We start from the raw sequence: 12,472 nt of genomic DNA on the forward strand, positions 1-12,472 counted from the left end.
TTTTTGGTACCGTAACGCACCCACTGCACCTCGTTCCAGGACACGCACTCCGGACACGTGGCCATAGGGGAACACACACTGCCCCTACACGACGAACACAAGGAGTGCGGGTTTACTTCAAGTTTCGACAGGAAAGCACCACACAATTTACCGGCCATAGGCCCAGGACAACGGCGGGGATGCTCCATCACACACTAGTAACGCACCGCGAGACACAGGAACGCAGAGGGAAAGAACAAGCTAAAGCACAAAGGTACCACGTGGGGACCGCGTGAGACACAAAGGGAAGTCGGGGACACAAAGGGTCGCACTGGGTTAAGGAGAGCATCGAGATGATATCGCGATGTGACCAGAGAACTTACTGGAGGTCGAGACCTGAGCAAGCATGCTCTCTGACCCGGGGTTAGCCTCAGGGCGCGTATCACTCCGCCTGAGGTTACCCCTCATAGAAAACGGGAATAGGGTAAACTACACAAAACTCGGGTCGCATGGGAGGAGATCCCAGATACTCCTAAGAAAGTAGTTCGAGGTAAGTACTCCGTGTTGGAACAACTTCTTATTCACGCAGACTAAAACCGGGTAACAATGCCCTCAACCTTCTGCTACTTGTCCAATAGGGAGCTTGAGGTTTTAAACCAGCCACACAGGACCGATAGAGAACGTATAGAGTCTCCTGTGGGTCACGTCTTGCAGGTAGTAGGATGTGAATTTGGTCTGACCACCCCAGCTTGAAGAACCTGCATCACTTAAATGCCAGGGACGTAGTTACGCCCCTGACATCATGAGCTCTGGGACGACGTGAAGGAGGAGGGTCTGGATTCAATGCATGGTCTATGACCTTGAGAATCCATGCTGAGATGATGTTCTTGGTGACCCTCCTCTTGTTCCTTCCAGTGTTGAGGAAGAGTGCAGGCACACGGGGACGGGCTGCGGCTATTCTCTTAAGATACAGCCTCAAACTCCTCACTGGGCATAGTAAGAGATGGTCAGGGACATCTGTTACAGTACGGAGACTAGAAATCCGGAAGGAGTCGAATCATGGATCCGCAACTCCCGGGTTCTGAGTCTTAGCAATAAACTCAGGGACGAAGCTGAACGTTACCTCTCCCCATCCCCTTGAATGGGCGATGTCGTATGAGAGACCATGAAGTTCCCAGACTCGTTGCAATACATAATGGTTAATGTCAAAGAAAGCTTGATGCTTTGTGTGTATGAAAAAACATTTTTTGATTTATATAGTATTACGAGACACTATTATTTTTTTATCCCTCTAGCACCCCCCCAAAAAAATGCCTTAATCCGTTATTATTCCTTTTAACTGGTACTGACAGCAGCCCCCTACACCCAGTAGGAAGAGAAGTTTAGGCTATTCTTCTAAGTACAGAGGAAGATGAATGTCGTTTATTACCCGTTACCATTGTGTTAGTGGTCTCTGATGCTGCTCTGTATTCATATTATCTTGCCTGTGAACTGGAAGTACTTTACTTTGTTGTAGGCACTATTGTTGTTGGTCAGAAAAATTTCGATGACAACAAAACCTTATCGCAGTGTGGGGTTACAATTGGAGATTTTCTAGACATTGCTATCATAAGCCCACAGAGACCTGCACAGCATTGTATGCGGCCATACTATTCAGAAGCTAATAATTTTTAAGTAACTGCAGCCTAATGATAGATTGGATATTGATAAGGACAGTATTGCTTTAGGAAAACTATTGCAGTACTGTATTTTCACAGTTTATATTTTCTTTCTGGGTAGTTGATATTAATTGTTCAGGTTTATTATTGGTCATTACAGATGTCATAAACCCATAGTGTTGCGGGGTTCTCCTTCAAGCTTAGTGTAGGATTAGAGTTGTTGTGAAGATAATTGGACCACTCAGGCAATACACACGGTTGCATTTATCATGTACTAAAACATGTAGACGTTTGTAGAATAGCGTTAGGAACTTATCTGCAATGATATAGATTTTTTTTTGTTTCATTTACAAATAAATATTTTTTGCTTGTTTTATGAAGACAGAATTTCACTCCAGAACCTTTCACCATTGTGTTCCCTTCTCAGCCATTTTTTTTACTTAGTATCATTGTTTTTTTTTATATATACTGAACCTGAAAACGACATTTCTAAAAAAATATAAACGTTCCCCTTCACCTAATGTTCTGACCCTTACTTAAACTTGAAGCTATCTAACCTGAAATTTAAGCTACAGTATTCATGTATACTGTTCATTTTTTCCAGAAATAAATCAGCGGTCACGCTACACGTTTATTCAGCAAGCTCAAGGCAAGGGAAGATAAGGAGGAAGTAAGGTTCTTGCTGGGTCCCCTTGTCCAGTATAAAATCAAGGGGTGGTGCCCAATTCATCCCTGATTTTTTGCCTTTTACCCAAATTTTTGGGTAATCCACCATTGTATATTTTTTGTGTAGTGAATGTTGGAGTGTGGTTGGCATTCGGACACCAGGTAGTTCAGGTGCTACCTCTGTCCACAGTCCGCAAACCACTACATCATTTGGCCGAAGTCAAAGCTAGCAGGAACATCGTCTTCCAAGTCAGGTGGCGATTGGTTGCCTGGCGTAATGGTTCATAGGGAAGCCTTTTAAGAGACCTGAGAACTCAAACCACATTCCATGGGGGAGGTCTCACTTCTGACTGAGGACAGGTAAGTTCATAACTCCATATGAGTAAGGAAAGTTCCAGTGATAAAGAAACGGTCATTCCTTTCAGTCTGAAGGCGAGGCTTAACGCTGAGCGATAACCTTTTACTGCTGAGACTGACAGGTGCATTTCTTCATGCAAATAAACGAGGAACTCCGCTATTGCTGAAATAGTGGCATCGAGAGGAGAGATAGGCCTTACACGACACCAACCACAGAAGACTTTCCACTTTGCCTCGTAGACTGCTGCTGATGACTTACGCAGGTATCCAGACATCCTAGTCGCAACTTGTTGCGAAAATCCTCTCAGAGAGGAGGTGCTGGATAATCTTCAGGCGTGAAGTCGTAGCGAAGCTACGGCTTTGTAGAATATGCTAGCATGTGGATGTTTGAGTAGATTGTGTCGTAGAGGGAGTTCTCTTGGGGGCTCCGTTAGGAGCTGCAGAAGGTCCGGAAACCATTCTGCGTGATGCCATAGCGGAGCTATGAGGGTCATTGAAAGATTGACCGATGTTCTGGTCTTGTTGAGTACCCTCCTCATCAGAAGACAGAACGGGGGAATCGCGTAAACGTCTATGTTGTCCCACCATTGTTGGAATGCATCTTGCCAGAGAGCCTTGGGGTCTGGGACTGGGGAACAATACAGCGGGAGCCTGAAGTTCAGAGCCGTTGCAAAGAGGTCCACAGTCGGAGAACCCCACAAAGTCAGGACTTTGTTGGCTACTTGATGATCCAAAGACCACTTGGTACTCACTATCTGAGATGCTCTACTCAGGTTGTCGGCGAGCACATTCCTTTTGCCCGGAATGAAGCGTGCCGATAGTGGTATCGAGTGGATTTCGGCTCATCTCAGTATCTCTACTGCTTGATGGGATTGCTGCTGCGAGAAAGTACCTTCTTTTTTGTTGATGTAAGCCACTACTGTGGTGATGTCGCTCATCACTACCACTGAGTGGCCTGCCAGGAACTGTTGAAGGGCCAGAAAGACGACCTTTACCTCTAGGAGATTTATGAGGGGGTACTCTTCTGACTCAGATCAGAAGCCTGAGGTCGTGTGGTGCAGCACTTGGGGCCACCCACCGTTTTTTTGAAGCATCTGAGAACAGCATCAAATCCGCGGGGAGGACGAGAAGATTCACTCCCTTTCGTGGGTTCTCGTCTGCCAACCACCACTGGAGGTCTGCCAGTTCCGCTGATCGGGATGTCCGGAGAATCGCGAGTCTGATTCCACCGGGACTTGAGATGCCACTGGAGGGATCTCATCCTGAGGCGACCATTGGGAACTAGACAGGCCAGCGATGAAAGGTGACCGAGGAGACGTAACCACGTTTGGGCTGGAAGTTCTTCTTGTCTGAGAAAAGGTCTTGCGACCTTTCTCAGCCTTGTTATCCTGTCGTCTGATGGGAAGGCTTTGTGGAGATTGTTGTCTATTTGCCTAAGTACAGTATACCAGTCTCTGTGTAGGAAGCAGAGAAGACTTCTGGAGATTTATCATGATCCCCAGATCTTGGCAAAGTCTCAGAAGTTTGTCTCGGTGTTGAAGAAGAGTTGACACCGAGTCTGCTAGGATTAGCCAATCGTCCAGGTAACAGAGGAGACGGATGCCAATCCTGTGTGCCCAAGATGACACTAGGGCAAACACTCCGGTGAAAACTTGAGGTGCTGTGCAAAGAACGAAGCACAGCACCTTGAACAAGTACTTTCTGTTGTCTAGAATGAATCTTAAGTACTTCCTTGAAGACGGATGGACGGGGATCTGGAAGTACGCGTCCTTTAGGTCCATTGTACACATGAAGTCCTGAGGTCTTACTGCTAGTCTGACCGTGTCTTCCGTCTCCGTGCTGAACGGAGTTTATTTGAAAAACTTGTTCAGGGCTGAGAGGTTGATGACTGGTCTCCAGCCTCCAGGCGCCTTTCTTACAAGAACGAGTCGACTGAAGAAGCCTGGGGACCCATCGAGGACCTCTTGGAGAGCGCCCTTCTTCAACAGGGTCTGGACTTCTGCCCGAAGGGCCTTCCCCCTTGCCGATCCCATGGCAAGGGAGTCTATTGACACTGGATTCCTGGCCAGGGGAGGGAGAGATGTTATGAACAGGATGCGCTATCCTAGACGGATCACGGAGATTGTCCAGGAATCGGCCCCGAGTTGCTTCCACCTGTCTGAGCAACTTTGTAGGCATTCCACCACTGATGGAAATGCAGGGGGAGTGCTGTGGAGGATTAATTTTTGTTTTATTTTTATTTAACTTTTGTTTGCCAAATCCTGAGAGAGAGAGAGAGAGAGAGAGAGAGAGAGAGAGAGAGAGAGAGAGAGAGAGAGAGAGAGAGAGAGAGAGAGATAGTTAGTGTATCGATTGTTTGTTGTGAGAAAGACTGTTGGTTTAAATGAGATTGTTTGTTTATGTTTTTAGCTAGGTTACGATAGTGGTGATTGTTTAGGAGAGAAAGCTTTTTTTGATTGACTGCCTCCTGAGGCAGTTGTGTGAACGCTGGATTTATATATTTTTCTTACCAGCGTGGAAGCGTTTATATATTTCAAAAGTAAGTACAATTTTGTTTATATTGGCTTGTCATGATTGTGAATGATAGGAACAGTTTGTTATTTATCTTTGATTATAGTGCGATAGTTAAGTTAGTTAGGAGTGTTCGTAAGTATTTTTCTTTTTATATTTTGGCAGGCCGTGATTCCTCCTTTGGAGAGCTTATATTTTGAATATTGACTGACGGCCTGGCTTATAATAAGGAACTGGATACGACTGTTCAGATTTAGTTAAATGTTGATGACCCGGACCGAATGAATTTTGATTGCTGTTATTGATGATGATGATGACGATGATGATTACGACCCCAGTTAGGGAGGCAGCTATGGCACATTGGCCCTTGCTGTAGTAGTTTGCCATTAAAGACAGTTGGCAGTGTGTGGACGACTGTATTGGTGTCCCTAAAATATATATATAAACATATTTGGTTGTGGTGCATCTTAGTTTTAAGTTTTGATATTTTTTCTCCCGGTTTATGTGAATGTGGTATTTTTTATTTATTTTGTATGTTAAGTTTTTTTGTGTTGCCTGTATGATATCTTTAGTTTCAAGTAGAGTAATAATTTTGATTGCGTTTACTTTTAAGAATATAGTGTTAAGGTTATGTTTTGTTTTCATTTTCCTTCTGTCCAAGAGTCCAGTTGATAACGTAAGGGGAAACTTTGTGCAGAGGAGACATTTGTCAGTTAGTGTGATCAAGGGTGTGGGGGTTGTTTTGCAACATCCCGCCAGTGCCTATCCTACCGTTTGCGGCCTTGGCCGCTCCCTCTAGGATTCTTTCCTCCCCTGGACGACTTTTTGCCTTTCCTGTCAGGGCTTATTAGACAACGTTGTCTTCGCTGCTGGTTTCGTCGTCACGGTCTTGGTTGGACGAGACGGCTGAGGTGCTGGAGGTTTATAGGGCTTGGATGTCAAAAGCCCTATGGAGGAGGGAGTCTCTTTAGGCTAAAACAGGTGGGCCGCCTCTAGAGAGGAATGTTAGAGCCTATTTATCTCGACGCTGGGGACCTGTTGGTGGAACCTCTCAGACACTGCCTCTCGACGTTTCAAGATAGTGTTTGCTCACAAGTTCGAGCCTTGCGGGCAAGAAACTCGATCGTGCGAGAGCCTGAGAGTAAAAAGGTCTCCATTGCCTTCCTGGTACGCTCCTTGGAGAAATCCTCAGATCTTATCAGGGTACCCAAGGTCCCTAACCGGATGTCCAGCCACGAAGTAGCTTGCATCGCATACTTAGTGACCTTTTCCTGGTTAAGGACCTCGGCCGCCGAGAACGAGACCTGCCGGCTGGAGAGTCTCAAGAGGGACTCCCCTGGTTAGCTCTTCTAAAGAGTGGTGAAGTGGAAGAGCTGAACTGGGCTTCTCCAGGAACTTAAAGTACCTCCTCTGCTGTACGCGAGGAGGTGGGAGGAGCTTGTTCGTAGAGCCGGCACGGTTGGAGGAGGCAAACTCAGAGAGCTGTTGGGCGATCTTGTCCCTGGTACTCTTGAACCCTTGAGACCAGGGCAGGGCTGCACTGGTCTTTGAGGGTTTCTGAGTGCCAAACACGCAGTCTAAGACCGTGTCTTTGCCCTCTCAAGGTAGTATCTCTGGGTCGGAAAACCCATTGAGAACCCTTATTAAGAGTCAGAACCTGCCAGAATGTATGTTCTGATTCTTGTTGGTCTCCTCCTGATGTTGGACTCGGAGCGAAGTCTCCTTCTGTCCCCAAGAGCTCTTCTTGGGTTGAGTCGCAGACATTCTTTGAGTGGCTGGCTGTCTCCGTTCTAGTCCTGTTGGAGGACTTTGGCAGAGTAAGAGTCTTCGGACTCCTTCCAGGAAGGAGGTAAGACTCCAACATCGAAGGCCTGAGTATTGTGTCCCTCCTGATCTCTGATTGAGGGGAACTCTCCACATGAAGGGAGGTTTCCTCCAATGGTGGGATGGAGGAGTGCCTCTCCTTACGTGATTCCATTGGTGAAGGATGGTCTTCATCGGACAGGAAGGGAGAGTATCCCTGGGGAGATACCGGAGGGACTAGCCTCGATGGTCTGCATGGAGTCAGCTTCACCCTCAGGGAAGTGACCGCGTCAGAAACTCCTCTTTTCCTCTTCAAAGGGGTAGAGGAAGCCATGCTCCATGTTGTGAGTCCAGAGCTGTAGGCTGCTCTGACGAGAGGTCGGACAGGACAGGCTTGAATGCCTGTGTTACAGCTCTGACTAAGGCACTGAACCAAGGCTGCTGGCTGACTGATGCACTGTCAGACAGATCCCCTGAAGGGAAAGGGACCGAAGGTTCCCAACGAGGAGTCACCGTTTTAGATGGGTCCGTCTTAGAACGCAGTTTATGGATCCTGAATCCCTCTGCTGGTGCCTGTTTCCCTTCTACCGCAGGGGGCGCTGGAATGCGTTTGCGTGGAGAGGAATGAGGCGATGGTGACCTTGCCGGATGCAGTTTTAGCAGCCGTGCCTGTTGGCAAGCGTGCGCAGGAGAGTATTGGCGCGCGTGCACAGATGAAAATTGAAGCGCAGGCGAGTGGTGGTGCGTGCGCGCGGGAGAGACCTGGCGCTCACGAGAGCGCGGATGTCCAGGAGAGCACTGGATCGCACTTGTTGTTTCACCTGCAGAGTGTTGGCGCGCAGGAACTCGTTGACACGCAGGTGCCTAGGAGATAATTGGCTCGCAGGAGATCGTGGGCGCGTATGCGCAGAAGATTGTTGATGCGCAGGAGATCGTGGGCGCACAGTAGTGAGCTGGCGCGTGGGCGACCCTGGGCGTGTGAGCGGGTGAACGTTGGCACGCAGGCGCATGAGGCTGCTGCCTTCTCTGAGGGTGAGCAGGTGAAGTGGCGTGCCGAAGGGCTGTAGTGAAGTGGCATGCCGAAGCGCTGTAGAGTGCTGATGATCTGCTGGTGAGCGCTGATGTCCTGTAGGTTGGCAAGCTGCAGGGCAATGGCACGCAGCTGCGCACTTTGGTAGAGCTACAAGAGGCTTTACCGGTGACAGGAACGGCGATGACAGGTCGGCGGGTCTGAACGGTGGATGGTCAGGAACCGGGATGTGTACTTTGTTAGGGCGAGCATCCACCGACGGGGATCGCGAACGATCTGCAGAGAGGTCCAGGACTAGTTGCAGGAACAGAGACAATCGATGAAAGAAGGTCAGATGAATACAGCAGAAACAGTGAAGGGAGACCTCTAAGGCGAAGAGGAAGGCGAGCCTTCCGACGAATGCGCCCTCTGGGGGCCGTTGGATCACCAAGCTGACCGTGCGCCGCAGCAGTCCTCCGAAGAGGAGTCTCTATGAGTGAACTCCCCCGAGGGAAAGAAACACTTGCAGGAGAGACAGACGTTGGACTTAGTTTCCCCCTCGAAGGATGTTCAGGACCGGGGGAAATTAAGTCGGCAGCAACCGCTGGAGGGGCTGAGGAGTTGGATGAAACCGCATGTGACACCTCTGACACCATAACATCGACAAGGGTCAGAGGATCTGCCTCTAATGGCAACGATGTCTGCTGAACAGAAGCACCCATGCGGATGAACTGTAGCAAAGTTTCCTTGGAGGGCGGACCCGTAAGCCCCAAGGAAGACTAAATCTGCAAAAGAGGGGTTAGTGACAAGGCCTCACCTGGGGGGAGAGGTGGGGCCGCTTTGCTAGGGGAAGCAACATCATCTCTCGAGAACCAGGGTTGGCCGAGATTAACTTAGTCTACGCTACTACTCGACGGTCTCTCGTAAGAGACCGAACGAGTAGGAGCTTCAGAGGACGGTCGGGAGACGGAAGAAGAGGACTTTAGTTTTTCTCCCGTCGAAAGAACCTTCGAAGGAGAAATATCCCGCTTGGACTTCTTCCGCCGTCGACCAAACCTCTCCTACTGGGAGGAAGACCACTCCCTACAATCATTACACTTATTTTCACTATCACACCGTTGACATCTGCATACAGGACAAAGGTTGTGAGGATCAGTCTCCACCGCCGACAAAAACGTCCTACAAGGGCATCCAAAGAGTCCAGGGCAGTTGCGCGTGGTCGCAAAAGTCAACTTCGCAAAGACACTAAAAAAAAAAAGAAAAAGCAAAAGTCATTAATGGCTGCCAATATTCGGCGAGGATGAAGGGCAGCAAAGTCCGTTCACCATCCGAGCCGAAAGCAAAGTGAGCTCAATCACAGGTGTGTGGGGGGGGGGGGGGGGTAGCAAGCTACCCTCCCCTACCCCCCCTTAACTAGCGGTATGGGTAGTTAACCCTCGCTAAAATTTGATGGCTCGTCATTTCAGCTATGCTGAAAATAATACCCCTACTAAATAGCGTGGTTTGTATTCCAGCTACGGAACAAAGCTTTTTTTTTTAACTCTATGGTAATAAAATATACAATGCTATACCCTCCTTGTTACAGATTTTCTATGTCAATCGAGTTGAAAGATTTGACGCTTGAATAGCAGACGTCAACTTTAAAGGACCAAAGTGTTCCAGTCTTTAAATATTTACCCATGCACCAATCAGGAGATAAGAGAGAAAAGTCAGTTTCGGTAAATGTGGGTGTGGAAGACAAGACATACTAGTTTTGATTATAGTAGGAACGTGAAATTTTTTCCAAAGCAAAGGTAGCATAAGGGTAAAAATGTCACTGCGGTACCATAAACAGTACCCGACGTGACAAAGACATCGGCAGGCTACTGCACCATAGATCATATATAAACCATTACAGGTTTTGACGGTACATTTTCAGGTAATTTTTTATTGTATTACTGGGTGAGATTTCGAACAGAAAATATATGTTTTCCTATAGTAATTAACGTGATTTAACCGAATTTGATGTTCATTTCAATCGGAAACAAACAGATCAACCAATTCGGCTAACTTTAAGTTGAACGGTGTCACTTCTCTTACGAATGTACTGCGAACGATAACATTAGCAACGTTACCAATAATACACAGTGTTACCAACGTTGACGTATGGTACACAGAGTTACCAACGGCACGCTGACATTACTAACGATAGCAATGATAGATATTTCCATACGTATTTTAAATAATTTCTCCAAATAAGTTTTACCCAATATATAAAAAGTACAAAAAGGGCACAGAACCTAACAAACCCACCTAACCTAGCCTAGTAGTATGAGAGGTCACAAAATAACAATTGATCTACATCGGACGTTAGCAGCACTGGTTACTGTATTTTTTCATGACACAATCTTTGTAACGGCGCCCCGAAAGTTAATTCAGATATACTGTTTTGTATTTTCCTCCGGTTATTATAATTTCAAGAAGGTAATGTATAGAGAAGAAAAGGCTTGAGTTACGTTTATATATCGATTCCCCAGTATGTTTTCCCCACCCAAAACCCCGAGTTCCAACTGGGGGTCCCCCATTATCGGAGGATATAGATGTATATATATTTCTGAAACTATTAATTTGCGACGGGAACGAGTGTCATTTTCGAAGAGAGTAATTTTTTCTATAAGAAAAAGTAGTTGTTTTCCTAGGTTACATCGCCCTGTAATACACTACAATGAAACCCATTTTTCTTTATGATTGAGTAGACTATATTTAGATTAACCCAGGTAAAATTCACAGTAGCAGATTATGTAATAGATCACAGGCTACGTACCTAGAATCAGACCAGACTACCGCAGGCAGAGCAATATACCCTGAGCTAGCCTATGCTTCAAGGCCAAACAAAAGTGAAAATAACTTTATACGAAGAATATGAATTCACAATATAAATATTATATGTCAAGGTATAGGGTACTAATACTGAATCAGAGAAGCCTGCCAAACACAGAGTTGAGTACCCTATGTTAGCCTATGCATCAAGCCCAATAAAATATAGTATAAAAAAACTCACACAAAGCATATTAATCTATTTATACACCTACATACATGAATATATGAATTCATAATATAAATATTACATAATAGGCCCCTGGATACGTAAATGCAATATGACAAGCCTACAGTAGGTAGAGCAAAGTACTATGGGCAAGCCTACGTAATAGCCAATGAAATAAGAGTGAAAATTAGCTGAATTATACAATATTCGTCTATTTATTGATCTTCATACACGAATTTCGTGAATATAAGCTATGAGTTGACGTAAACCTACATGGCCTAAACATGATACAAGAGCCGTGCCGTTGTACAGCCACAACTCCACCCGTATCCTACCTCTCAATTGAGTTATTATCCTTCACATCTCCCGTAGGTTACGCATACACGTAAAACGGCGTTGATATCAAACAATAACAGTTGTATTTTACTGTTTTGTAAAACAAACACAGCCACAAACACGAGGAAAAATATATGACGCAGGATATAATCAGAGCAACGAACGCCCGAAGATTCAGCGTCTCTGGTATTGTTTACTTCCGCTCGATGTCACTCAGCAGGATATGTTTTTAACATTATCTTCATATATTATAAACTTGCATTTTTTACTATTATAAGTGAAATAAAAGGTAAATTAAAATACATATGATTTAATTTACTTTATCCTGTTATATAATATATGTAATGGTGTAAAAACTTGTTAAAATAATCGCTTTGCTTTTGCATTCTACCCGATTGAATGAGGAAAATTCAAAACTTTCATAATCGGAATCGAAGACATTAGTCATGATTTTTTTATTATATCTGCATAAGCATTTTTAAAACATTACAATGAATACTATAATAATGTAATTTAAACAGAACAAGTTCAATATTTTAGTTCATAATGAAAATATTCCAGTAAACGTTGTCGCCTCATTGGACATGGCTGCTATTTATCTGTGTTTTAGGTTATTATAGTTTTGATTATTGGCAAAGTAAGAATAATAGTTGTGATAATATTTAATAGTTAGGAGATTAAGTTCAAAACTGCCGGTTGGGCTGTTTTCTTTAATAATCTTCCGTTTCTTGGTTTAAGATGACGAAATACTGAAAGAGTGCGTTTTGTATCGGCACATCTCAACATATTTCTACACTTTTTATATTTTTATATAAAGTAAAATTTCTGAGATAACAAATAAAATAAGCGTCATATAATCATATTTTTATTTTCTCAATTTTTTAACAGACAAAAATATAAAAATAATGGATTTGCCTGTGATGCTTAAATATCAATTGTATATACAAAACGCACTATTTTTTTTCTATCGGCTAGCCGCTAGCGGCTAGAGCCTAGTTAGAGGCAAGGCCAATAGAATTTTCTATTGGCTTTGGTTATAGGTATACGTGAATCTTGTAGGACCTATTATTATTATTATTATTATTATTATTATTATTATTATTATTATTATTATTATTATTATTATTA

General features: G+C 44.8%; 1 protein-coding gene across 1 annotated transcript in view; it reads right to left on the reverse strand.

Moving 5' to 3' along the window:
• LOC137637359 (zinc finger protein 845-like) overlaps positions 1–11,533 on the reverse strand; it is a 50,675-nt gene extending 39,142 nt beyond the window's left edge. Inside the window, exon 1 of the mRNA XM_068369585.1 lies at positions 11,344–11,533. The gene's annotated coding sequence lies outside the window, so the exon portion shown is untranslated. The remainder of the gene's footprint in view (positions 1–11,343) is intronic.
• Between the last annotated feature and the right edge of the window lie 939 nt (positions 11,534–12,472).

Source organism: Palaemon carinicauda, unplaced genomic scaffold, assembly GCF_036898095.1.
Source record: "Palaemon carinicauda isolate YSFRI2023 unplaced genomic scaffold, ASM3689809v2 scaffold681, whole genome shotgun sequence".
NCBI lineage: Eukaryota > Metazoa > Arthropoda > Malacostraca > Decapoda > Palaemonidae > Palaemon > Palaemon carinicauda.